The sequence below is a fragment of the Melopsittacus undulatus genome, chromosome Z, assembly GCF_012275295.1.
Source record: "Melopsittacus undulatus isolate bMelUnd1 chromosome Z, bMelUnd1.mat.Z, whole genome shotgun sequence".
Lineage (NCBI taxonomy): Eukaryota > Metazoa > Chordata > Aves > Psittaciformes > Psittaculidae > Melopsittacus > Melopsittacus undulatus.
The window spans coordinates 88,507,521-88,532,154 of record NC_047557.1 but is presented as its reverse complement, the minus strand read 5'-3'; the positions used below and the strand labels follow the sequence as shown (position 1 = coordinate 88,532,154).

Here is a 24,634-nt window from a genome sequence, read left to right as displayed (position 1 = left end):
GCACAATACAGGGCAGGCAAGCCTTTCTGTCTTTGTGCCAGTGAATTTTCTGCAGCTTTTCTTAATATTTTTTTTTAGCCAGAGGCGTTTGTAAAGCTGGGATTTATTTTAAATCTATGATTGTTCTTTGGAACTTACTATTTAGTGCAGGGTCATATCTGGCTTTAAATAAGTCCAGTTTCTATCTTCTGTCTAGAAGAGCTTCTATCAAGAGCTGTTTCTTTACAGTAAGCATACAATGATTTAGTGCTAGGCAGCACTTCCTATCACAGCAGCTTTGCCAGCTGCAATCTAGAGTGTCCAAAGTTATGCTGAATCATTACCTAAGTATGTAGACACACATGTACACACACTGCTGAGGTCTGAGAGCTGGAAGGAAAAAGGTAAAATGGAGAGTAGGAAAGAGGCATTTCTTCATTCCTCTGCCCTAGTCCACAGGAAAAACAATCAGTGGTCTCACAAAGAGCTATGATAATTCCTAGAAATTTTCCAGAGATGCAGGACAACTGGTAAAAGTAAATGGCACTGAGGAAATAAAAACAAATTGCTGGAGGAATGGTGGGTGCTGGCACGTCCTGGCACTCAGCAGAGCCCCAGTCGCCTACCCAGGGGTGCAGCCTTCCTGCCCCACAGCCACGGGGCTGCCGCTCAGCTCCCCAGCGAGACAAAAGGAAAGGAAATTTCATCTGTAATTAGGAAGTGAGAACAAACGAAACAAATGACTTAAAGGAAAAGCCTAATCTAAATGTTCCTTGGTAAATGCCTCACTCGGTGTCAAATGCTAAATCAGCGTGGGGAAGGTCTCTACTTTCATGTGGTTTGTTGTATTTTAATGTTGTCTCTAGCACTGTCATACCCACAAGAGTCCAAAGTTCTATGTCATTTGTGGTCAAAGAAGAATGAACAGAGGCAAAAAAGCTGCCAGTGTTCTAACAATTAAAACAAAAACCAACCTCAGCTGAAATCTCCCCACAGGAAGAAAAGTCTTGGCTTTGCTGGGTACTGCTACTCCGCAGCAATTCAGCATTGCAGGAGTTGTCTTTTTTAAACACTTGCATCTTGAACACAGCTACATATGGGTGCTGCCTCCCAATGGGCCAGGGCCCTAATGTGAGCCACTGTAACCACTGTGACCATACCCATGCAAAGCAGCCAAAAACCTGCTCTAGCCAAGCAAACCAGGTCAGAGAGCACAGACTGCAGCCCAGCCTGGGACAGGTATCAAAGGCAGCTCGTTCCGCTCATCAAACCACTGCTATGTGCATCAGAAGCAAGCAGGTTTGGTGCTCAGTCATGCAGTGCAGCACAGGTCTTTCACACCATGTTGAACCACATGGGGGAAAAGACAAAAAATGTGCCTAGCTACAAAATAAAAAGGCAGAGGGGTAGTGCATGGAACACCATGGTATATTCACGCAACGTCAAATGGGACAGGATGGCTACACAACAGCAGAATGAATTAAGCACAGGCTGCCATGCAATCCTGACGACACTCAATCACCACACAATGCTCCTCACAGTCTGGAGATATTCCGAGCATCAGATCCTCAATAAGAGGAAAAAATAATCGTAATACCAAAAAAAAATATTTGATCCAGCATGTAGTTAATGGTGGTGGCCTCCTAAGACTTGCAACTTAATAAAATTGACCTCACTGCAGTACTGTAATGAAGAACAGTAGGATAAGGCTACCCTTGAACCACGAAAATTGTATATTGTTACCTCCTCGTGCCCTCCTAGGGCTATGGTCGCTGCAGCCTCTCCAAGCTGTCATTTGTCTGACTCTTGACAAGCGGCAGTGGTGGCTACAAGGGATTCTTTTGGAAGGGCAAGGGAAGGAGGACAATGCTCATTGCTTGCTATCTCTCTGGATAATAATCCACAGGATAAACCCACAGATTATACCAATAATACAGCTTTCTGTGAAGCGTGCTAACAATAATATACAGAAAAGTCAGACACTTTGAGAAGCGCACATTAGTAACATTTCCCAACAGAGTCTTATTACACACCAGTATGTATTAAATCATGTTAATTTCTAAACAGGTGGACAGTTCTCACCATTCTTCTTTAACTTAGCAAAGAAAAGCTGTTCTGGTACCTCCTTCTGCATCTGCTTTGCATCTTTTTGCACCTCCTGCATCTGCTTGTATACATGCTTTAAGGGAAAGAGATTACAAATTAAATGCCCAGTAATAACTAGTGAACTGCTGCTTGCTTCTGCCAGCACTGTCATGCTCACAGAGCTGTTAACAACAGCCCAGCACATTCCCCAGCATTCTCCTCTCAGCATCCTTCTGTTAACTCACATTAACATTTCACAGGGAAAACGTTCACCTTACTTCACTGGTAGGGTACAATTTTCTGAAATTAGGAGCTACAATGGGTAAGAAAACCCTAAGTGTCTACCTTAGGTTTAAAGGCATGGAAAGAGCTGTCAGGAACACACAGCAGAGGACTGGCAGCTCATTGCACCTCCCTTTGCTGTAGCACAGTCACAGGCAGAACAGATAATGCATGTAACTTGTTGCCAAATGGTGCCTTGCTTTCACCTGCATCCACCTGTATCTCTATATCGTTATCTCTCCATGGCATGGAGATATACCATAAATCACTTATATATATGTATGTATGGTATAATTGCTGTTTTCTCCAGCGAAATGAAGACGTGGCCCTGTGTTCTCCTACCTCCATGTAAACCCAACCTCACTGCTGGCATATACATAGTAACTACCAGATCATGTGTATATTTATACAGACAGTCTGGGCCCCACAGCCTCTAAATCAGTGTAACTACATCTAGCATCTGACCTGAAACCCGTCAGCTTTGCTCTGTCAATGATTTTTCCATCACATTCACACACACAGACTTACACTACAGCCTTGGTTTCCTTGGATTTCAAAACTTCGATAGTATCCTTTAGTCAACGTACTAGAGAAACCTTTTATTAAATGCTGCTAATTTTTTTTATTGATCAAACTGTGAGCCATTTCATTTTCCATTCTAGCAGAAATCTCCTATAGGAGCATTCAGATTAAGTTTTTTTATTCTGTCTCTAGTAGCATGTCACTTTTAATCAGCTTTTAGTCTCATTATTGCTTAAAAATTAGAAAGCAGTATCTCTGTTCTTTATTGCTTTTTTTAGTTACTGAAGTGTTATTAAACTTAGAAAACATAGAGACAGGCATAACGTGCTAAATAAATTCCTCACTGTCTCTAACCAACTTTAACATTAGCTTTTTTTTTATAATTTTGGGGTTTATTTTCACTGAAAGACTGCTTGTAATTATTACTCATGTTCTCCCCAAACACTTATGTTACTAAAGTGTGAAATGTCTTCTAACACAAAGACAGTTCTCTGGGAAGTAATTACAAAAATGCATTCAGGGGCAATAATTTTATATTAACTGTCAGCAGCATACATCTTCTGAAAAGGCACTTGTTATGAAGGAATTATTTGTGTGGAATTTGAAGGCACTGAAGGTGAAGGAAAACTGCAGAAATGCATTAAACTGGAACTCCAGCTCCCTCATCAAGGGTCAGTTTATGTTTAAATCATTACCTTGAAGGCCACCCCACACCTTCCAAAGAGTCTATTAGAAAGACAATTTCCATTTTATGCACAAATTGGACTCAGTCTCCAGTTTTCAGTGTGAAACAATTTACACCCCCTTTTTTGAGGAATTTCTGAGCAGCTAATAAAAAATATATACCTGAAAATTACGGGCTTCTATTAAGCTTCCATCAATGACACTAAAAATACCTGCTTATGATTTATGTCTAGTAACAAAAAATAGTGGATTCAAAACTGACCAGGCACATTAAAAATATAGGTGTGCCTGCAACAGCAACAAGAAGAGATTTAACGAATGTTTCATAGCAACTTTTAGCCCATAGGTTAATCCCTCAGTCCTTAGAAAGGCAAAAAAACTCCAGGAAATTAAAAATTACTAAACCAAAGTGAAACCCAGCTATACTGATTGAGTTTCACATAACCTGAAAAGTGTTTTTTAAAAAAAATGAGAAAGGGAAATCACAAAACCACCATCAAACAGTAAAATTTTCTCTTAATCGTACCTGCAGGTAATGTTTCAGCCTTTCTAGTGCCTTTACTAAAATGATTTACATGTAACTATGCTATGCGACAAATGCATTTATACACTGAAAAGCAGACAAAGAGCTAAGTTGTTATTATTTATTTGCATGCAAGCAGCAGTGGGATTGTACTTTATAGTGTAACAGCACATAGTGTTTATCAGCTCTTCAGTGTCTGGCAGCCAGTTTAACGGTATAAATATGGGATGTAAACACTTCCCTACAACAAAAAGCACTGCAAATGCCTTCTAGAGAATGCAGTGAAGGCAGAGCACAGAGCAGACTGGAGTGTGACAAGTGTTCAGTTACCAAAGCAGTTCCTGACTGCAGGACCCTGCCCAGTTATTGATCTCCGTCCCCCCAGAGTGCCCACTGGAGAGCAGACACCAAATTCCCCCAGCAGGGACATGAGGAGAGTAGCACCCCTCTTTTACACTGGGGTCTTCTGCTTGAAAAGGATAAGCTTACACATAGGGGGAAGGTTTTGGTGGGCTACAGTGAGCTGTGAAAACAAGGGAGACCCACAGTTCATTAGCAGATGTTGGAGCATAGGAGAAAGGCAACTCTCCTGTGTGCATCTGACCCACAAAGCATCAGGGCAGAAAGTCACAATCCTACAACAGACATCTCACTTTTTATCATGGCTCCCTCCTGGCCCATTTGCTACCAGGAGTGTTCCAAATTCACACACAGTGTCGTGGTTTAAAACCAGCCACGCAGCTCATTAACTCACAACCTCCTCCTTGCTCCCCCAACTCCCGGAGAGTTGGAGAGGAGACTCCAAAGAATGTAGCTCCCATGGGCTGAGATAAGAACAGTTTAATAACTAAGGTATAACACAAATCACTACTGTTACCACCAATAATAATAATAATAATAATAATAAAGGAAATAACAAGTGAAGAGAATACAACACCTCACCAGCCGCCAACCCATAACTCACCCCACCCTGCCCGACTGAGCACTGACCGATACCTCCTCCTACTCCCAGAGTCCTAGTCCTTCTGGGTAACTCTCCATTACCTCCTGGGCATGACGTGCTATGGTATGGAATACCTCTTTGACTAGCCTGGGTCAGGTGTCCTGTCTCTCCTTCCTCCCAGCCTCCCCTCCTTCCCTGGCAGAGCATGAGCTCAGAAAAGGCCTTGGACAAACCAAACATTTGAGCAGTAACTCAAAACATACGTGTTATCAGCAACGTTCTCAGCCTGAAAGTCAAAACTCAGCACTGCACCAGCTACCAAGAAGGATTAAAAACGACTGCTACTGCTGAACCCAGGACACACAGACAACAGTTACCACTGCTTTTTCACAATACCAACACCTCGTGCATCTTCTGATGTCAAGTAACAATTGCTTTGTAGATCTCTGCAGCATTCAAATCAAATAGCGTGTTTGTGCACAGCTACCCAAACTTCTCCACTGTGCAAAAAGATCTCATCCACTTACACAAGACATGTAATAGTTGTGCAACTGATTACCTGCCTCTGGGAACAAGCTGTTATTGTTTACTTCCATATTCTTAAGGTGCATCTGAATGGGAGTAACTGCCACCTTCAGTTCTGATAATGAGCTTCAAATCAAAAACAATCTAAAATTCACTTACATGTACAAGGAAATTAGTATGCAGAAAGTATTAACTTCAAAGTGAAGCGCACTTCTTCCTAAAAACATACTTTTCACTCTTTGACATCTAACTATTAAATAACACTACCCACCATAATCTAATAACAGCCATGTAAATCTTCAGCACAGAAATAGCACTTCAGGTTTATTTAGGTATATGAATGCTTTTAAAATGCTCAACTTATTATTTTTCAAGTCTCTGTTGAAGACAAATGTCCTGCTTCCAGCACTTCATGGAATCACACTCACAACTAATACAGGACATCTTAATCACATTTTAATTCATGGACATAGACATGAAAAAACCTTTTTTTTTTTCTTCTAAGGAAATGGTGGGAACGATTTTCTTACTTTTTTTCCCACTTTAAAGTAAAAGCAGATATCTGTAAAAGTTAAATCTATAGCTCCCTGAACAGAGAGAAAATTCAGAAGGCTTAACAAAATTCACATGTGGCTTGTTATTGCAGCTGCATATCAAATACAAAAATAAGGCATTGACTGGTTCTGCTCAGAATAGCAGCTGCTGGAACTCTGTATTAAAATAAACCTGTTGATTTTTAAAGAGGCAAAAAATACAGATGATGTAATGTACCATAAGTGACAAATGTGACTGTATTTCAGTGTCTGAATGCCCTTTGCCTAATTCAAAATGAAAATTCCTTTATTGTTCCTCTGTGAGGTCCAGGGCTTTGAATTGTCCTTTCTGCAGGTAAGTTCTGGCCCCCAGAAGACTCCTGTTCTCAGTGTGTTCACAGTCCCTACTGTATGCACACAGGTGTGAGATGTAACAGGAAAGCAGAGCAAGGTCTCAATACACAATACCCTCTGACGTCCCTGAATAGATTTCTGTTCAAAATGCACTTTTCCCATGCTTAGAAAATGGATTTGTTTAAAAGCTATGCTGAAAGAGGAATACTTTTCAAAACCCAAGCCTATAGGATCCTACAGGTAGCATTTGTATTCATCTTTATGTATCTATAAAAACCCCAGAACATTAGGTCTGAGAGGGAAAGAGCCACAGCACTGCAAACCATCAGGAACCAAAGGGTGTAATCAATATAGAGGGAAAAGATGGAACAAGAGGGGAAAGTGTATTTTGTTTCCTGGGGCAGGAAGAAAAATACTTCGGCAAATTAGAGATAGCAATAATTATTCCACTGACCCTCTCATGGGTCTCTGCTTGCTCAGAACCTGCTTGGATTGTTTTCCAGTGGGAATGACAAACGTGTGGCTGAAAGAGCATAGAAGGGACCTGCTTCTGTGATAACAGTGCCTTCAAGTCTTCAAAACTGTGATTAAAGACTGAGAGGTTTCTGTGGGGCCGAGTCTGTGGAGTTAACTTCTTGGGTAAAATCCCTGTTTATACCCAGGGTATAGAGGGTTTGACCTGGATCATAACCTGGTTGTGGGGTTTAAGGTCTGATGAAATATCAAACATCATCAGACTTTCTCTCTATAAATCTGATTAGCTTTGGAAAAAAGGTTCTTCAAATGCACTTGAGGAAAAGCCACATGTCCCTCTGCTCCCAGTTATTGCTGGCTGAGGCTCGTGCCACTGCTGCACAGGAGCCCTTCAAGATGGGTACTGCCAGCAAAATGAGGGGAAATTGGGAAAACAGTACCTTACATTGCTCCAGCTGCAGCTGAGAGGGACATCAGTAGGCAAGCCTAATGTTTTAGGAGCCAAATAGCAACTCAGTGGCTGTAGCTACTCAAATTATAGAAAAAAAAAACTGTATCAAAACCCCATGAAATTGGAAATTAATGAGTTAGACACCTACGCGTCTACATGGGTTCAGAAGAGTAGGGCTCACAAGCTTACCCTCAGGTCTCATTACATGTGTGCACAACCAGCACCAGCCTGGGCACCATGTCTTCATGAAGCTATTCACAACACAGCTAAAGAACTTAGTTAATGAACATGAAAGAAAGGCAACTGATTAACAAGATTCTCAACCAGAAAAGAGAGAAGAAAGTCCTATTACGCAGCATGGGATGGGTATTTCGGAGGTGGCCAAGCTATTAGAGAATCATCAGATTCTGTAAAAAGCATCACTTTTCATATGGCAGCGGACAGCACTGCTGCACAAACACACACCTCCCCTCCCTGCCTGGCAGATACACTGAGGAGGTCAACACAAACCACCAAGGAAGCCAAATTAACAGAACAACTCAAAGTTTCCTGCCACTTTGTTCTTGTTCTCACTTCCCCAGGTTTAAAACACGATGTGATTTTAGGCTCAGTTAAATTTCAGTTTGTGTTTAAAATGAGCCTGCATGCAAAAATTAACGTACCTCAAATTTCTCTTTCTAATTTCTTTCCTTAATACCAAATTCTGAAGTCCTACAGATTTTACCTGACAAAGCCGTTAATTCAGTAATTTCACATAATTACATTGAGCAAAGCAGAGTATTTAAATTGGAGCTAAGTGAAATATACTTCTGCGTGGCTCATGCTGTTAGAATTGTGCTGCATGCTATTCTGCTGCTGCTCATTTATTAATTTAGGATCGGCTGAAATGTGACACTGCGTAATAAGGAATGCACTGGCTTCAATAGAATTAGAAATGGAAAAAAAAAATGGAAAATAAAATCACAGAGGACAATGAATCAAGAACCAAATGACATAAATTAATCCCTCTAAATGAGCCCTCAGCTGAGCACTTCTGCACCCAGCTGAAACCTACACCCAGGTCTGTACTTCCCCTGAAATAACTGATTTCTGGTTAGCAGTTTTCAGCTATTTATCCCTGGAAGAAGCAGTGAGCTGCACCAGTCGTCCAGCATGGTGATCCTTTCAGCAGTGAGTGGTAACACTTTTTCTCCTAACATCTTCCTGTATTCTTTCTTCTAGCGCTATGTGGTAAAGAAAGTGCGAAAAGACATTTAAAAGAGCTAAAGCTGAAATTACTTTAAAGTCTTGTCTCCCTCAGCCACACCTCCCATTCCACAGGTCCCAAGCGTTGGAGCAGAGGACAGCAGTGTGGTACACAGCACCATGGACCTGGCAGAGCCCTCAGATCCACAATGAGGACCATGTGTGGCAAAATAACTTAAAAAAGGACAGATAAAATGCTAAGCAAGGATTTTCACAAGCAAATTAGTAAAAACAGAGAAGAAATTAAGATGGCAAATAATCCAAATGGTTGCAATACTTTATGTAATTAACAGAAGTCTCTCCAGAATACAGTGGTGGTGTTTTCCTTTCCATTAGTGCTTTCTGCTTCTCAAGTTTCTTATGAACTACCTTAATTGGCCTCTTCCAGATATGTTGAAAGTTCCTCCACTTCTTCCTCAGCCTCAAAGGATACCTGTGAAAGGTGCAGCTCTGGACCGCTCCTGATAACTCACACCAGATACAGTTTGTAATGACCTGCTTGCACTAATGAAGAAAGGAGGGTTACAGGGAGATATTGCTGGTGTTGTAATTAAGCTTGTGAAGAGTTCAGTTGGAAATTAGATTTATTTACATGCTGCTCTGTTGCTGATGAAGCACCAGCTATTTGGGAGAACTTCTAATTAACCCTAATTTAGTTGATATGCTCTTTAGCAGCCCCATTCCCTGTGTATTTTACACTAGGTAAAAAGTAGCAAAAATAACAAAATTACCTGTTTTTTAAAGGCACATTTCTTTGTGGAGGCCTGGTCCAAACTTTTTTTTCCCTCAAATTACTGAACCTACATTTTAGTTGCTGACAAGTAGGAAGATGCACACTTGAGAACTTCATCCTAAGGAACAGCTTTTCCACGGCCAAGCACCACAGCTCAGGTGGGCACAGTCACTGCATCCACAGCCCTGTGGCTGATGCAGAAAAAGGGGTTAGGGGTTTGCTCTGGACCCTTCCACCCCATTTACAGCAGTCACAGCTAAGACTCTGGTTTTAGAGACCTTTCACTTCCTACATCTTCAGCCAATTATGCAGTCTGGCCACAATGTTCATTAACCAATATGGTTTTCAAATATTTCATTACAGTATCAAGCTAAAAATCACTTAACTCTTATGATGTGTTTTTTCGTTTAATAGTTCACTGATGGCTCCACCACGCTTCCAGTGCCTGTGGTGTATCTGTGGGTTTCTTTGCAACTCATAAAGACAGTTAAAATACAACAGGTTTACAACCTCAGTAAAGAAAAGAGCCTTAAAAAATCACCAGTTTTTATTTGGAGGAAGAGCAACAGCAATTCTTATTTTAGTTTCACACACAAAGCACCATAAACACTGAGCACTGCTTTTTGGAAGGGTGAAAAATGGAAGATAATTTAATCCTGTTATACAGAAGCATCGATGCTTGCTTGTCACAACACAAACCCAGACATGCAAAGAGTGTTTGCAAAAGTGAGATTCCTTGTGTCTTCAACACTGCAGCTGTCTGCACACACAATATATAAAGAAGAAAATTAAGAAAAACATGGATTTCTGCAATGTTCTGTCAAGAAAATGTTTTACCAACCTGGCTCTTAGCTAACTTGTGCAAGATTTCAGCCTGAAATTCACCCTGATCAGAAAAAGTACATCTTTACTGCACAGCCTTGTTTTTAAACAGCACTATAAACCAACTGCTACTCTCAGTTATACCTGGCTAACTCTGCTGATTTTGTACGAGCTTTCTGGATGTTACTGTGGAAATTTGCCAATAAATGTATTTTCTTTAACATGGTCAAGGAAGAGAAGCCAGATGCTTATTACACAGAGTATTTCTTTTTCATTTAACAAGATGAATGGTCATCTGGACTTGTGTGCTAAATGCAAAGAGCAGGATAGGAACTACTATTAACATTCCAGTTTTCTCCATTTCTTATGGGACACACATTCTGTACAAATATAACCTACTTAATTAAATCAACAATGCAAAATTAAAGTCTTTCCTATTGCAAATGAATGAATAACAACATTCTAAATACATCTTTTTTTTAATACACAAAATTATGCAGAGGAAAACTTTAATTCAGAACACTGTCTTCAAAATTGCCCAGTACAAAATTATTTTAAGACTTTAAAACAAACTTTGGAATAAGGAAAAACACAATGATCTTTCTGTTGCTACAGTTGTATCTTCTTAATATGTCAGCAAGAATGGTTCTCTTCTTGGGAGAAGGCTAATTCAAGTCTGAGTTACATCTTTCTTTTAACAAAAAACGTGAGATCAAGTAAAGATGAACTAATCAGTGTGTCAAAATGATACACTTATGAACTGCAAAAATAGCTGATTTAAGTCTTTGGAGGAGAAATAGTGCTCAGATTTATTTTTATTTTTTTCTGTGGATGGAAACAAACACTCTCCATTTGTGTTCACTTATCTGAAAAAAAATCAGGACTCAGGAATTTATTGTCACATAAGTCACCTATAGCCACCATTCAAGCTGAATAATACCAATAAGCACACGTCCACACAGTGCCCAGCTCAAAGGGCTCCCAAGACCCCCTCAGTTAAGCAAGACCCAAGGAAGCCCTTGCTCCTGCTCTCAAGGAGGTGAACACTATGCTCTGCTTCCCCACTTCATCAGAGGGCTCCAGGTAAGCAGGTAGTGCAGAGCCATTGTCTTTCATGCACTTATCTCCTCCAAATGCTCTTTTCTGTTATAGATTCACACAACAGATGAAGATTAAATATATGCAGGTAGAGCAACTGATCTAAATTCCAGACCGTTGTTGGAGGACTTTTTTCTACCAGGGTGCTGCAGCCAGCCCCAGCTCACCATGCTTACACAGAGGCACATGACCAGCAAGTGCCTTCCCACTGTATTTCTACCAAATAAAAAATGTTTTGGTCCTAATAACAGCCAGAGCCTTAAAACATGCACACACACTACACAGAGAGCCTTGCTGTGCCACTGGTTTTCTCCATCTAACTAGAAGCTTCCAACCAATAGAGAAAAACTTTGCCTACAGGGTCCCTCCATTTCATGCTAGCACATAACTCTCTCAGAAATACTGTAGCTTTCAGCATTAAGGTGTTTAGATGGTGTCATGGTTTAAGCCCAGCCAGTAACTCAGAACCACACAGCCACTCACTCACTCCCCCCCCCCAACTTCTTCCTCCCCCTGCTCCTGGAGGGACAGGGAGGAGAATCGAAAGAATGTAACTCCCACAGGTCGTCATAAGAGCAGTCCAGTAACTAAGGTATAACACAAAACCACTGCTGCTGCAACCAATAATAATAATGGCAGGGGAGTTGGAACTAGATGATCTTAAGGTCCTTTCCAACCCTATGATTCTATGATTCTGTGATAAAGGGAATAACAAGAGAAAAGAATAAAACCAGTCACCACCTGGCACCAATACCCAGCCTGACCCAAGCAGTGATCTAGCCCTTCCAGGTAACTGCTCCCAGTTTATATACTGGGCATGCTGTGCTGTGGTATGGAATACCCCTTTGGCTTGTTTGGGTCAGGTGCCCTGTCTCTGCTTCCTCCTGACTTCCCCTCCTCCCTGTCAGAGCATGAGATTCAGTCCTTGATCAGAGTAAACATTACTGAGCAGCAACTAAAAACATCGGTGTGATCAGTGCTGTTCCCAGGCTGAAAGTCAAAAACACAGCACTGCACCAGCTACTAAGGAGAAAAATGACTGCTAGTGCCAACCCTAGGACAGTATCCACCCCATATTCCATACTATTCACATCATGCTCAGATCCCACATTTTTATATATTTTTATACCATCACTCTTGTCTCATATATATATTTAGTTCATATATATGTATATATAAGATATATATATATAAATATTTCATCCGATTCATGATGTCAGGCTCCATCTCTTTTAAGTCTTTCAGAACAGGGGAGATGGTGTGCCGTGTTAAATTGTTGCCTGCTGATGATATTGTGGAACTTGTCTGGTTGCTGCTGAGCTTGTCTGGTCTCATCAAAATTCATTCTGTGTTGGGATGATGGCTGGAGTGAAGTCAGGGCCAGTCGCTGGTGACCCAAAGACATCTAGTTGGGCTATTAAAGTGCTACATAGCAGGCAACAGCATGTAATTTAGTTCATTGGCTGTTTTCCCCTAAAATCAAATCCCTTTGAGGCACACATTGGACTTCCCCATCTTCCTGCATTACCCAACAAGTATATCTGGGTCCCTTAGCAAAAACAATCCCATGAGTGGGTTTGCCTTTACCTGAAGCAGAAAAAACCCTGACTGTCTTCCCCAGCAAATTCTTTATGTGCACCACAGGAACTTTGTCCCCTTCTACAGTATGTGAAAGTTCTGACAGGGCTGGGGCAGCCCTGTTGGCAGATCCTCTGGTGTTGACCAACCAGGTTGCCTTTGGTAAGTGTGTATCCCAATGTTTGAAAGTCCCACCACCCATTGCTCTCAGTGTAGTTTTTAACAGCCCATTGTACTGTTCAATTTTCCCAGAGGCTGGTGCATGGTAGGGGATGTGATATACCCCCTCAATGCCATGCTCTTTGGCCCAAGTGTCTATAAGGCTGTTCCAGAAATGAGTCCCATTGTCTGACTCAATTCTCTCTGGGGTGCCGTGTCACCACAAAATCTGTTTCTCAAGGCCCAGGATAGTGTTCCGGGCAGTGGCGTGGGGCACAGTGTATATTTCCAGCCATCCGGTGGTTGCTTCCACCATGGTAAGCACATGGCACTTGCCTTGGCGCGTTGGTGGGAGTGTGGTATAGTCGATCTGCCAGGGCTCCCCATAGTTGTACTTCAGCCATCGTCCTCCATGCCCAAGATGGCTTGCTTAATTGCAGCACATGTTTCACAGTCATAAATATCCTGGGCAATAGTGTCCATTGTTGTTCCCAGACTGTATGTCAAAAACGCAGCACTGCACCAGCTACTAAGAAGGAGAAAAATGACTGCTACTGCTGAACCCAGGACAGATAGGAAAGTGTGAGATGAAGTGGGATGTAAAATCCCATCATCCCACCACAAGGAAAAGTGTTGTTAAATGTCCTGAGTGTTCCTTTCAGAGTTTTGATGAGTTTGCTAAGAAAATGTAATAGCAGAGTCACTAGCTGCAATGCTCACATTTAAGAAAAAGCATGTTTTCTTTAGTTACAATTGTGTAAGAAAATTTCACAGCTCTCAAAAGCACCTTTGGCATTTAAAACACAAAAGTAACTCCTGCACATCAGTTTATTTGTAGAACACAAACTTCTCAGTGCTGCAGGAGCCTGGAATACTAGAGTTCCAATTTGTGACTCTTCCCATTTCTGAAGAGAGGTAAGCCTTTCCCCAAACATAGTGCCTACAAGTTTCAATCCCCCAACAAAGGTGCTGAACTTCCCCTATCTAGAAAATTAGTTCAGGACAATATATTGCACAGATTCACTTTGAATGCATCAAAGCTTCTAACAAGAGTCGTTATTTTCAGCCAAATTATCATGCTGCTGCTTAAATACCACTAAGCTGAAGCAGTTTTTCTTCATCAGTCATAAACTGCCAGCTTACCCTCAAGGAAACACCAAGCTAAAGCACATACACCTAAACCCACAAGTTGTTTGGCAGCATTCAGAGCAATGTCATTCTGATTTGTATGTTTGCATTTTCATTGCTAATTGATTTACCCCTTCTGAAGGAAATGCCTTGAACAGGAGGTGTCCCTTTCTTCTCCCTTACTACTGTGCTCCAGCTTCATTACAACCCCATCACTGTTGCCAGAATGAGATACTGCCTCATTTTTGGTACTGTGCCCTTGAAGGCATCTTATTAGAAAAGACCATTTCTTAATTAACATTTTTGATCTTTAATCTATTACACATCCCTTTAATCCCATACGGAGGAGCTTTTAGCCCACTTCCTCGGCATGGTGGTGGGAGGCAATAGGCAGGGCAATTTGTGCTGAGGACTCTCTCCCAGCTGGGCTCCTGCGTGGTTCTGCTCTCGCTGGTCAGCAGCACACATCTGCATTTATCATTTTATTGCATTCTTTTTCAATAAGGACTTTAGAGAGGCACTGCTCAGTGTTAAAGACAACAGGCAGAATGGCAAGCTTGCAGACAAGACCAGACTTCAGCAATCGGCTGTCAAGCTCTCAAAATAACCAGCAAAACTCTAAGTGGGAGATTTAGTGGATCACCAACATGTGAAGTGTTAAGGAAAGCACAATGTTAAGTCCCTTACATCATTTTACTTGCAAATAATTACAGCAATTACAATGTGCTAACTGGCAATTAACATTACAGGCTTCACAACTCACCAGAATTTTTTAAAACACACTGTGGCCCTATGTAAATTGTCTCTTAGGTACTTCGGATTTGGTGGCTGTATGAGCTAATAGCTACACATTAGCTCAGCAGATCTCAGAATACAATTGTCCACGTGCCAGATAATTTAATTAGAGGCTGGATCTTGTCAAAGCTTTATGCAACATAGATAATGCTTCCAAGCAAAGTGTGTGGGTTTTTTCCTTTCTCTTCAGTGTTTTGTGGCTCTCTAATAATTTCCACTAACAAACACCAAAGCCATCCAAGGGAGAAAGGAAGCACCGCTACCAAAACAGGCAAACAGGCAGGCACTGCAGTCCCAAGTGTGATGAATTCAAATATATGTAGAATGAGATGCACTGAGCACCTCTTCCATGCACTTGCATTGGAGAATAGATTCTCCAATCTATTGCCAGGTCTCTGCACACATCTATTAAATCTTCACTGAGCCATTACTCAGCCCCAGAAAAGACAAAGGTCACTTGTCTCCAAGTGAGAGCTATAGGGTATCTCAAATCTCATTATAAGTGGTCCCATTTAACAGTTTTCTCATTTGAATTTATACACAACAAATACAAGATTATGAGCTCAGTTCACTTTGACAATGGCATTGTAATTCCTTGTAGCAAGACTGGGAAAACACGATTTTAGACACTTAAGTGACAGAAATACAATGTATCTTTTATTATAGGGAGCTTTAGGCTATATTAACTACTAAAAATCTTTTTTTTTTTCAGAAGTATGTGGCCTTAATTTCTGTTTTCTATATATTCTTAAGCTACAGTAACTACACTTGTACTCTTGGTCCACAACAAGCTTAACAGCTCTAGACAATCTGACCAAAAAATACGGTTGTAATGGTTACAGAAACTTTTACAAATCATGTCAATGTTGAGTAAGACCCACTAGAGGTCCCTTCCAACCCAAATGATTCTAGTTTCCTGTGCTGAACAGTACAGATTATTTGGGCAAAGCATCATAAATTTCATGTAGTTCCTTACTGCAGAGTTTCATATCAACATCCTGAAAGCAAAGCAGTGGGGCTTGTTTATTCCATACGTTTTTCTTCTTTCACAACCTGGTTTGTAAAACCCCATTGTCATGTCTGGCACAATTTGTTTCTTTCTCAAGAAGAATGATTACTGGGGATCCACCACTGTGGCATTATTCTACATTGATTTTTTTCTTGCTTAAGCAACAGGCCAATGTAATATATTCTGTTATTCCTGTTTTACATTTATTCAGGCTGGGAGCTTTGAGCTACCAGTTATAACTGCAATGTGTAAACTAGTCAAAGGAAAACAGAAGTTTCTGTGAAAACCAAAGAAACTGTTCACCAGGAGATTTTCCTTCAAGTCTGCAGCTGTCTGATTTCACAAAGGAAAAATCCATTTCAATTGCTTCCTACAGCAATACAGTTTCAGCTTCCTCTGCTCCTACCAGCCAGCTGAAGCTGACTTGGAAAAGCAAAGCCACTGACCTGCAGATATGACTCAAAGCAAGATGGACTGGCAATTCCATCAGTCCTGAAGTCAGAGCCCTCTGGGAAGGTCGACCTGCAGCACAATGTACACTTCATGATGCACAGACAAAACAGTATGGACATGGGGCACAAGAAGGACTTTTTATTAGGTTGGGAGGCTTAATTAGGATTTGTAAAGTGCCTTGAGATCCTACATAAAAATATTTACTCAAATAAGTTCTAGAAAGCACAATTTACCTGACCATTCATTTTGCTTCTGCCCTCAAATCTGCAGGATTTAGCAAATCCAGACTGTGGCAGAACTAGATAAATTAGAGATGAAAAGGACTTACCAGGTGATCTTATCCATCCCTCTGCTAATGTAAGACTGTTCCTACAGTGTATTTTCAAGCATTTCGTCCAGCCCAGTTTGAAAATGGCTGAAGTGATGGGAGATAATATCAGTCTATTAGATCCCACTGGTGGGAAATGTTTCCTGACATTCAACCTAAAGCAAAGCTTTTGCTTTACTTTAGCCCATTACTGCTAGTTATGCCCCTGAAGGCTGTTGTAAACAACAGATATCATTTCAATCTAAAACCAGAAAATGTTCATCTCATCATGGCCCTTCACTCGGGTATCAAAAGAGGACAAGGTAGAACCACTGGAAATAAACATAGAAAGGGAGAACAGGAGTGTGAAGATGAAGGGAGGGTGGCATGCTGTGCCTCATGCCTCTCCAGTGCTCCCTCCAGCTCAAGGGCAGCATCCTTCAGTGAGATGTTCATACTCACAGGAGACCTGAACACAAGCAAGGGATGGAGAGCCAGGAAGCCTGCTCCTGTGGGTCTGTCTGTGAAGCTGAATTACCTCCTTGCAGTCATTGCAAGGACATGAAACAATGTTAACAGCCTCCCAGCAGATGAAGCACCAACAGGCACTCCGTCAAATAAAAGCAAATTTGTCACAGGAGAAAAATGTTTCCGGCAAGATGGCAAAGGAGCAACATGACCCTGAGCAGGATGCGCCCTGCCAGCCGAGAAAGATACAATCACCTGTGCAACCAACCATGCCAATGGTGTGTTTGTATTTCTGGCAAGATGACCCTGTCAGAGCACCCTACAGGAACATCTCCCAACCCATAGCAGCCCCATGCTATCAGATATACCAAGCTCTCAAGACTTCAGATGAGGTCAATCTGATCACTGCAGAAGTGCTCCTAGATTTGACAGGGACTGGTGCTCGTCTCCAGCCCTGACACACTACCAGCATCCCAGCACACAGGAGTCCATGGCCCCTCGCCAGCACAGCCAGGTGTCCTGGGTTCAGCAGTAGCAGTCATTTTTTCTCCTTGGTAGTTGGTGCACTGCTGAGTTTTGACTTTCAGCCTGGGAACAGTGCTGATAGCACCAATGTTTTCAGTTGCTGCTCAAATGTTTGGTCTGGCCAAAGACTTTCTGAGCTCATGCTCTGCCAGGGAAGGAGGGAGGCTGGGAGGAAGCAGAGACAGGACACCTGACCCAAACTAGCCAAAGGGGTATTCCATACATACCACAGCATGTCATGCCCAGGATGTAACCGAGAGTTACCTGGAAGGGCTAGTGCTCTGGGGAGTTAGAGGAGGTATCAGTCAGTGCTCAGTTGGGCAGGGTGGGGTGAGTTATCGGTCAGTGGGTGGTGAGATGTCATATTCTCTTCACTTGTTATTTCCTTTATCATTATCATTGGTAGTAGCAGTAGTGATTTGTGTTGTATCTGAGTTATTAAACTGTTCTTATCTCAACCCGTGGGGGCTACATTCTTTTGATTCTCCTCCCCATGTCTCCAGCAGTTGGAGGAAGAAGGGGGGGAGTCAGTGAACGAGCTGTGTGACTGGGTTTAAACCATTACCCAGGCCAGGGCTGTGAGCCCAGAGCCTGCAGAAATCCTTCTCTTTACAGATGTTGCTTGTAGCATTTTAGGAGAGCTTTAGGCACTGTGAAGCTCAGCAACACCAACAACACTGTAATACTCCATACTTGCTCAGCTTTTCTTAAGCAAACTGACTTTCTAGCAGACACTGTCTTTAAAAAGCCACAGAATGGGTAGGTGTCAAGGTTTACACCCACGCAACACCACACAGCCACTCACTTCCCCCCTTTCTCCCCCTTCCTCTGGGCAGGATGGGGAGGAGAATCAAAAAAATGTTAACCTCACCCGTTGAGATAAGAATAGTCCAATACATAAAGTATAACACAAAACTACTACTGCTAATAATAATGCTAAGGGAAATAACAAGGGGAGAGAATATAAAACTAAAAAGGGAAGTAAAAAAAACAACCATAAACACAAGTGATGCACAATAATTGCTCACAACCAGCTGACCAGTACCCAGACTGACCCAAGCAGCAATCTGGGCCTTCCAGGTGACTCCTTCCATTTTATACACTGGGCATGATCTGCTGTGATATGGAATCCCTTTTGGCTAGTTTGGGTCCTATCTCTGCTCCCTCCTGGCTTCTTGTGCCCCTCCTCACTGGCAGAGCAGGAGAGACTGAAAAGTCCTTGATCAGGGCAAGTACTAGTGAGCACCTAAAAACATCTATGTGTTATCAGCACTGTTCTCAGGCTAAAGTCGAAAACGCAGCACTGCACCAGCTGCTAAAAAGGAGAAAAATAAAAAGTTACAGCTGAACCCGGGATAGCAGGTGATGGGGTAGGGGAACACTCAATAGCTCACTCTGAAATGAGCTTTACTTTCCTCACCCTTTTTACCATGGAAATTAATTCTCCTCCTCTGTGCTATCACTATAATTTTCCCAATTAACATTTTTAATAATATTTTCTAGGAAATGCCATAATACACAGGTGTGTGCTTCTAATTTAAATACAGACACCCATGCTGTGTTCACATCTGAAGATCACTCCTTCTTGCCAGAGATTCCCTCCCTGAACGCAAGGGGAGCACTTATGGCACTGCAATACCAGCGAGGCCTCAGAAGATTCAGGGTGGCCTTTTCCATGATATGCTGATGCAGCACATGCTGACGCTGTGCTGCACTGGGCCACATGCAGTGATGAACCTCAGGTTTCTATACTTCCCCTTTCCCTGAAGGTGTTATAGCCGTGGGATGTCAGTCAGACCACAGGGACCCCAGGAGACTCCCTCTCACTCCAGCCACTCCTTCCTCTTGCAGCACCATGTCCCCTTTCCAGCCTGCCCCTAGTGCTGCAAGCAGAGACTTGCTGCCAGGAAGCCTTCATGCCTAGATATGCAGTTGTGCTGTGAGCTCCTGCAGACAGAGTAATCTGGGAAGGGGTTATAATTACTCCTATTGGTTCTTTTTATACTATCCCTGCTTTAAAATCTTACATCTTACATCAACATGGATGTTCACCCACCACCACATTATGCCAGTGTCATGTACTTCATACCACTTCACCTTCTGTTTGAGAAAACACTACCAGAAGTACTTTCTTTTAAAAAGATCATATTTATAAGACTGAAGTTAAAAATTAAGTTTTATAATTAGGAAAGGAGAAATACTTTTTTCCTCCTCCGAAAGGACACATAACTATGTTACAACATAAAAATCCACACATTACCAAGGAAAAGTTCAACTTAGATTAAACAGGGAACACAGCAGCCAGATCTAGAAACCTCCCTAGCTTTATTTCTAGTTTGCTTTTATTTGTGTTTTGGCTGCTTCCAAGGCAGATATTTAAAATTTTGAGGACCTCAGACTGTATTGACTGGGCTGCATCCTGCGGGTCTAGGCAGAGACAAGGATGTGGTTTTAAAACCAACATGAGAACGTCAAAGACTTGAGATAAAAATTTCATAGTATATGAAAAACCATTCAACTAAGAAAGTTACCAAAGGCAGTTAAGTTCAAAGGTTTATTCCTTCGGAAATCCTTATGCACTGAAATCAGAATCTTCTCGTATTGATTTGCCAATGAAATCAGCATTTAGAAAACATCTAAGCTTGTGAAGGCACACAGGATGGGTGATATCAGAGTACTTGCTAGATAACAGGTTTCTAGCTCCCATTGAATTGCGGCTGACGTTTTCAATGCTCTGCAGCAAAGATCCCAGAACTTCATGTTGAGGGTGTTTGGGAGGTTTTTCCAGCATTCTGCCACTTATAAGTTTAACAAAATAAAATACAATACATGTACAAACAGACAAAAAGAGCTTGGTGCCTATGGGAGGGCAGTCTCTCTCACACAGACCTTTCTGACTTGCTCCTGATGCAGCCCATGCCCAAGCAGGAGCTGGCAGAGGACACGGGCAGAGAGCAGGGACAGCTTTCCCCTTTCTAAAATGGAAAAGGTGAGGAGAGAGAATACATTTTCTGTAGTTTGTAGAAATAAAAAGAAAACAGGAAAAAGTTAGCTCATTAATACTTACAGGCACAAGTCTACTTCATGAGACCCTGGCTTTCTCATCTTTCTGCTCCTTCGGCAACCAAAATTAAACCCAACCCTATACAACAGTTAGAAGAAAACAAAAACCCTCAATACTCTGGGAGAAGACAGCAGCAGCACTGGGATCAGAAGACCAACAGTGGAAGAGAGCACAGGGAATTGCCAGCAGCAGCAATGGCATTAAAAACACCAAAGCACAGAACCCTGGCAGCCCTGAGTGAAAAATAAACCTCCAAACTGTGTCAAGATGTTTCTTCTCTGAAGATACTAAGTGAAAACTGTGATTTAGGTAGCTGGAGACACCACACAAAGCAGATGAAAGGGGAAAAGGAGTGACCACAGGGAGGTTTTCTTTTATTTCGTGGTTCATTTCTCAAAAGCTGCTGCTTCCCCTTTTCTTCCTTTTTCCCCCCCTCCATAGAGGTGGAAAACTCTACCAGAAATTGCAGAAGGCAATTAAAAACCTGAAGTCATGTTCTGTGTAAGACAAGTACGTAGGACAAATTGTAATGGCAAAACATTGAAGGTCCATGTCCTAAAATATTGTGGTTTCTCCCCTGCACCCCATGCTGTGCTCTGTCAAGGTGTCCCTCCCATGTGTACCTCATTGCTGCAGTGAGCTCGGTGGCAATCTGGAGCTAATGTGGAAAGAGGGCAATACCAACTTGTCATTTATTTTCATGGTTTCTGGAATGTTGTAATTCTGTGATACTAATGTGTGTTACTGAATGGTTGGACACTGGCATTGGAGAGGTCCTTCAAGTGACAACCACTGCAAAGGTCCCTGCATGCTCTGCAAACATGTGTACAAGACATACGCAATGGCATTTGTCCCCAGTATCCAGGCTACAGCTCCTTAGTCCCCTATTTCCCAAACTCCTTCTCAATCAGATAACTTGTAGCTGCATACAAAAATAAGATACCTCCAGGTACCTCAAAAGCAGACACAAAAAAATCAGGCTTTTAGGTCTGCAGGCTCCTAAGGGGAAGGCAGAACCTGCTCTGCTGGCCCCAGACAATTTGGGCAAGATTCCCTGGGGCCTCACAGTCAGGCTAATGAGAAACTCCCCAGCAAATCCCATGTAAAATGCTTTCACAGGTCTTTAAAATGCCTTAAATTCTCTATATATTTAGTAAGAATTTGTACTTCTTTAAAATGTCCCTTGTTGCTCCTCAAGATAATACTCCTGTGATGTATTACAGCAGCAATGCAGCATTGTCTGGCTGGACTCTTGTATTGCAAATATGGAATTTTATTTTCCTCTTGACTTTGAAGCAGCTAAAGACCCTTTTTGCACAGAAGAGGTGGGCACTTGCCTGGCTCCCGGCAGTTCTGCCACTCTTCCTGACACCTTCCAAGCAAGACAGACAGGCTTCAAGGGCTGCATGCGCTGTTAAGAGGGAACAGCAGAGGGAAGGAGTACTCAGCTGCTCTCTTCCTCTGGGACAGAAAACATCTCTGCCTCTTACACAGCAAAACACCACTGACCTGCTATTTAACAGCAAGCTTAATTCTCAGATTGAGAGAAAAAAGGAAAAGCTTTTTTTCCTTCCTTTTACATTAAGGAAAAAGATGTTTACAAGAACTGAAGAGGAAGGAAATTCGCTATATGCCCATTGTTAAACAGGGCTGCTGGACACCCAGATTATTTACCCTGGCGCAAGCTCTTTATAGATTTTCCTGATTCTCTAGGTTAACGTGCAGCCTTTAAGTTGTAGTCACAAAAAAAAATCATAAGACTATTTCTAGTTGTATTTAAAGTACTTGAATAAATTCCTCTGTGCAACCGTGCTGAGGGTTGGATTCCTGAAAAACATTTAATCTCCACAGGTTTTACTATGAATGAGCAGTTGAGCTAGAAGAGACAGCAACTTGTGCACATACCATACCATAGAAGAAAGGACAGTGTTCTGTGCTATTGCCAAACAGGCCCACCCGACCACAGGATTTCTGTTGCCAACGTGTCCACTGTCAAATGTGTGTGAGCTGCACTCAGCAGCTCCCATAAGCAGCCCCTTGCTCAGTGCCACGGCCCAGCCAGGGATGCACAAATCACGTATCTTCAGCACACTGCAGTAGTGGAGAAACCCACCATGAGACACTGAGCTTGGCACATCTTGCCCTGAAGCTACAAACACCTGCTCCTGACCTGGGCACTGAGAGCTGTCACAGTCACCTGGACAAGCCCACATCTGCAGATTCAACCTGTACTCACAAAACACATTTCCAGCATAGCTTCTGTAAGTTTGATGGGCAAAATAAGATAAAGCAGCAAAAGCACCTTCTGTCCCCACAGCTGCACATATATGAATATTTCCGTAGTATTATGAAAAAAATAAGTTAAAGATGCATGTTCTACCTGTGCTTGCTGTCCCAGCACACCACACAACCCTGGGACTGCCTGTCGCTACACAGCAGCTGCACAGAGTGCCAACAGGACTGTTCAGAAGTCACTTTGTATGTGTTTGCACACACACAGAGATGTACAAACACATACAGGAGGAGAAGGGAAAGAAACATGCTAATTTGAAACATCTGGCAACTGTTTCAGTGTTAACAAGACCCAGGTTCGGCCTTTTGGGTGTTTTTTTCTGTTGGGGGGAGTCAAGGAAGGGGAGGCAATTTTGTCATTCTGGGCCAGGGAAGGAAGGGGCATGAAACAAGAAGTTGAAACGTGTTTTTTCACCCTTTATTGAACTTCAACATCACACTACTGGAGCTAATGCAAACAGGAAGATCATAAAAGAACATAATGAAAGTCTCGCACGCTGGGACTGAGGGACTGGTTTCAGTTACTGAATATAGCTTTGGAAGCACACTGCACAAGAGCCAGTGACTCCACACAGCTGCACCACCATGTATTAGGATGTTTTAAGTTTTTTCTATATAGTTCAACAGTTGTATTCCAGCCTGCAAATTCTGTCCCATGCACTACACCCTGTCCTGATGGGCTACTGTCCTGCATCTCTATACACATGCGAGATTGACATCTGTAGCTACTAAACATATTATGAAGAAAATCCCCCTATTAGCACACATTTTCCTTAAGCTGCCATAAATCACACATACAATACATTCTATCCCACATCCGATGTCTTGAATGAGAGCTGTAATTATGAGAGTAAATTAAGAAAAATGGAGAAGACAACTAATCTGGGGAAAGCCTTTCACAGGATGGTTTTTACTTACAGAGTAGTCACCAATACCATCTAGGAATCCCAGATTAACCCCCCTTCTGCACAGAAATCATTTTTGTTGTTGTTGCTGCTGTTTTGAACCTCAGCCTGTGTTAAATTTCATACAATTCAAGACTTGTGATAAATAACACCGGTAACTTCACTCTGTTGCTGTTTGAGACGAAGGTCAAGCAAGAGAACCAGTGAGTGCTCTTTTCATGCGCCGTTAGCTTCAGGCACAAAGGGGCCTTCGACATCGCAGCTGGGGGTTTGCAGCAGCAGCAGCAGCAGCAATATTTGCTATCAAAGACCAGTGGAAACACAAACCCTTCCAAACAGCCATAGCGCCCAGAGAAGATGCATCCAGCACAAATGAGTGCTTTTGGTACAAAGTGAAATGCCACAAAGTGCCACACAAAAGCAGTTTATGCCTTCAAGAGCAGCTAGATTCTGACTTCTGTAAGGAAAGTCTCTTGCGAGCCAACCTCCCTGTGACTCTCATAAAACCCATGCTAACCAGTAATGCATCACCGTTGTAATTTTCGTACTACCGCTCCATTTCTGAGCTGTTTTCACATTGCTGCTGAGCTTCTAAGAGCATACAATTGCAAAGTCCAGTATGAAGAGAGCACTGAAACACTTGGTGGGTTTAAAATCAGAAATATTCTGATAATTTCATAACTGTTAAAGACATAAGA

The 24,634-nt window shown here is 42.1% G+C and overlaps 1 protein-coding gene across 2 annotated transcripts in view; it reads right to left on the bottom strand.

The window, feature by feature from the left end:
• The window catches only part of ZNF423 (zinc finger protein 423), a 238,848-nt gene that overhangs the window by 171,434 nt on the left and 42,780 nt on the right, over positions 1–24,634 (bottom strand). The gene's annotated exons all lie outside the window — the stretch shown is intronic.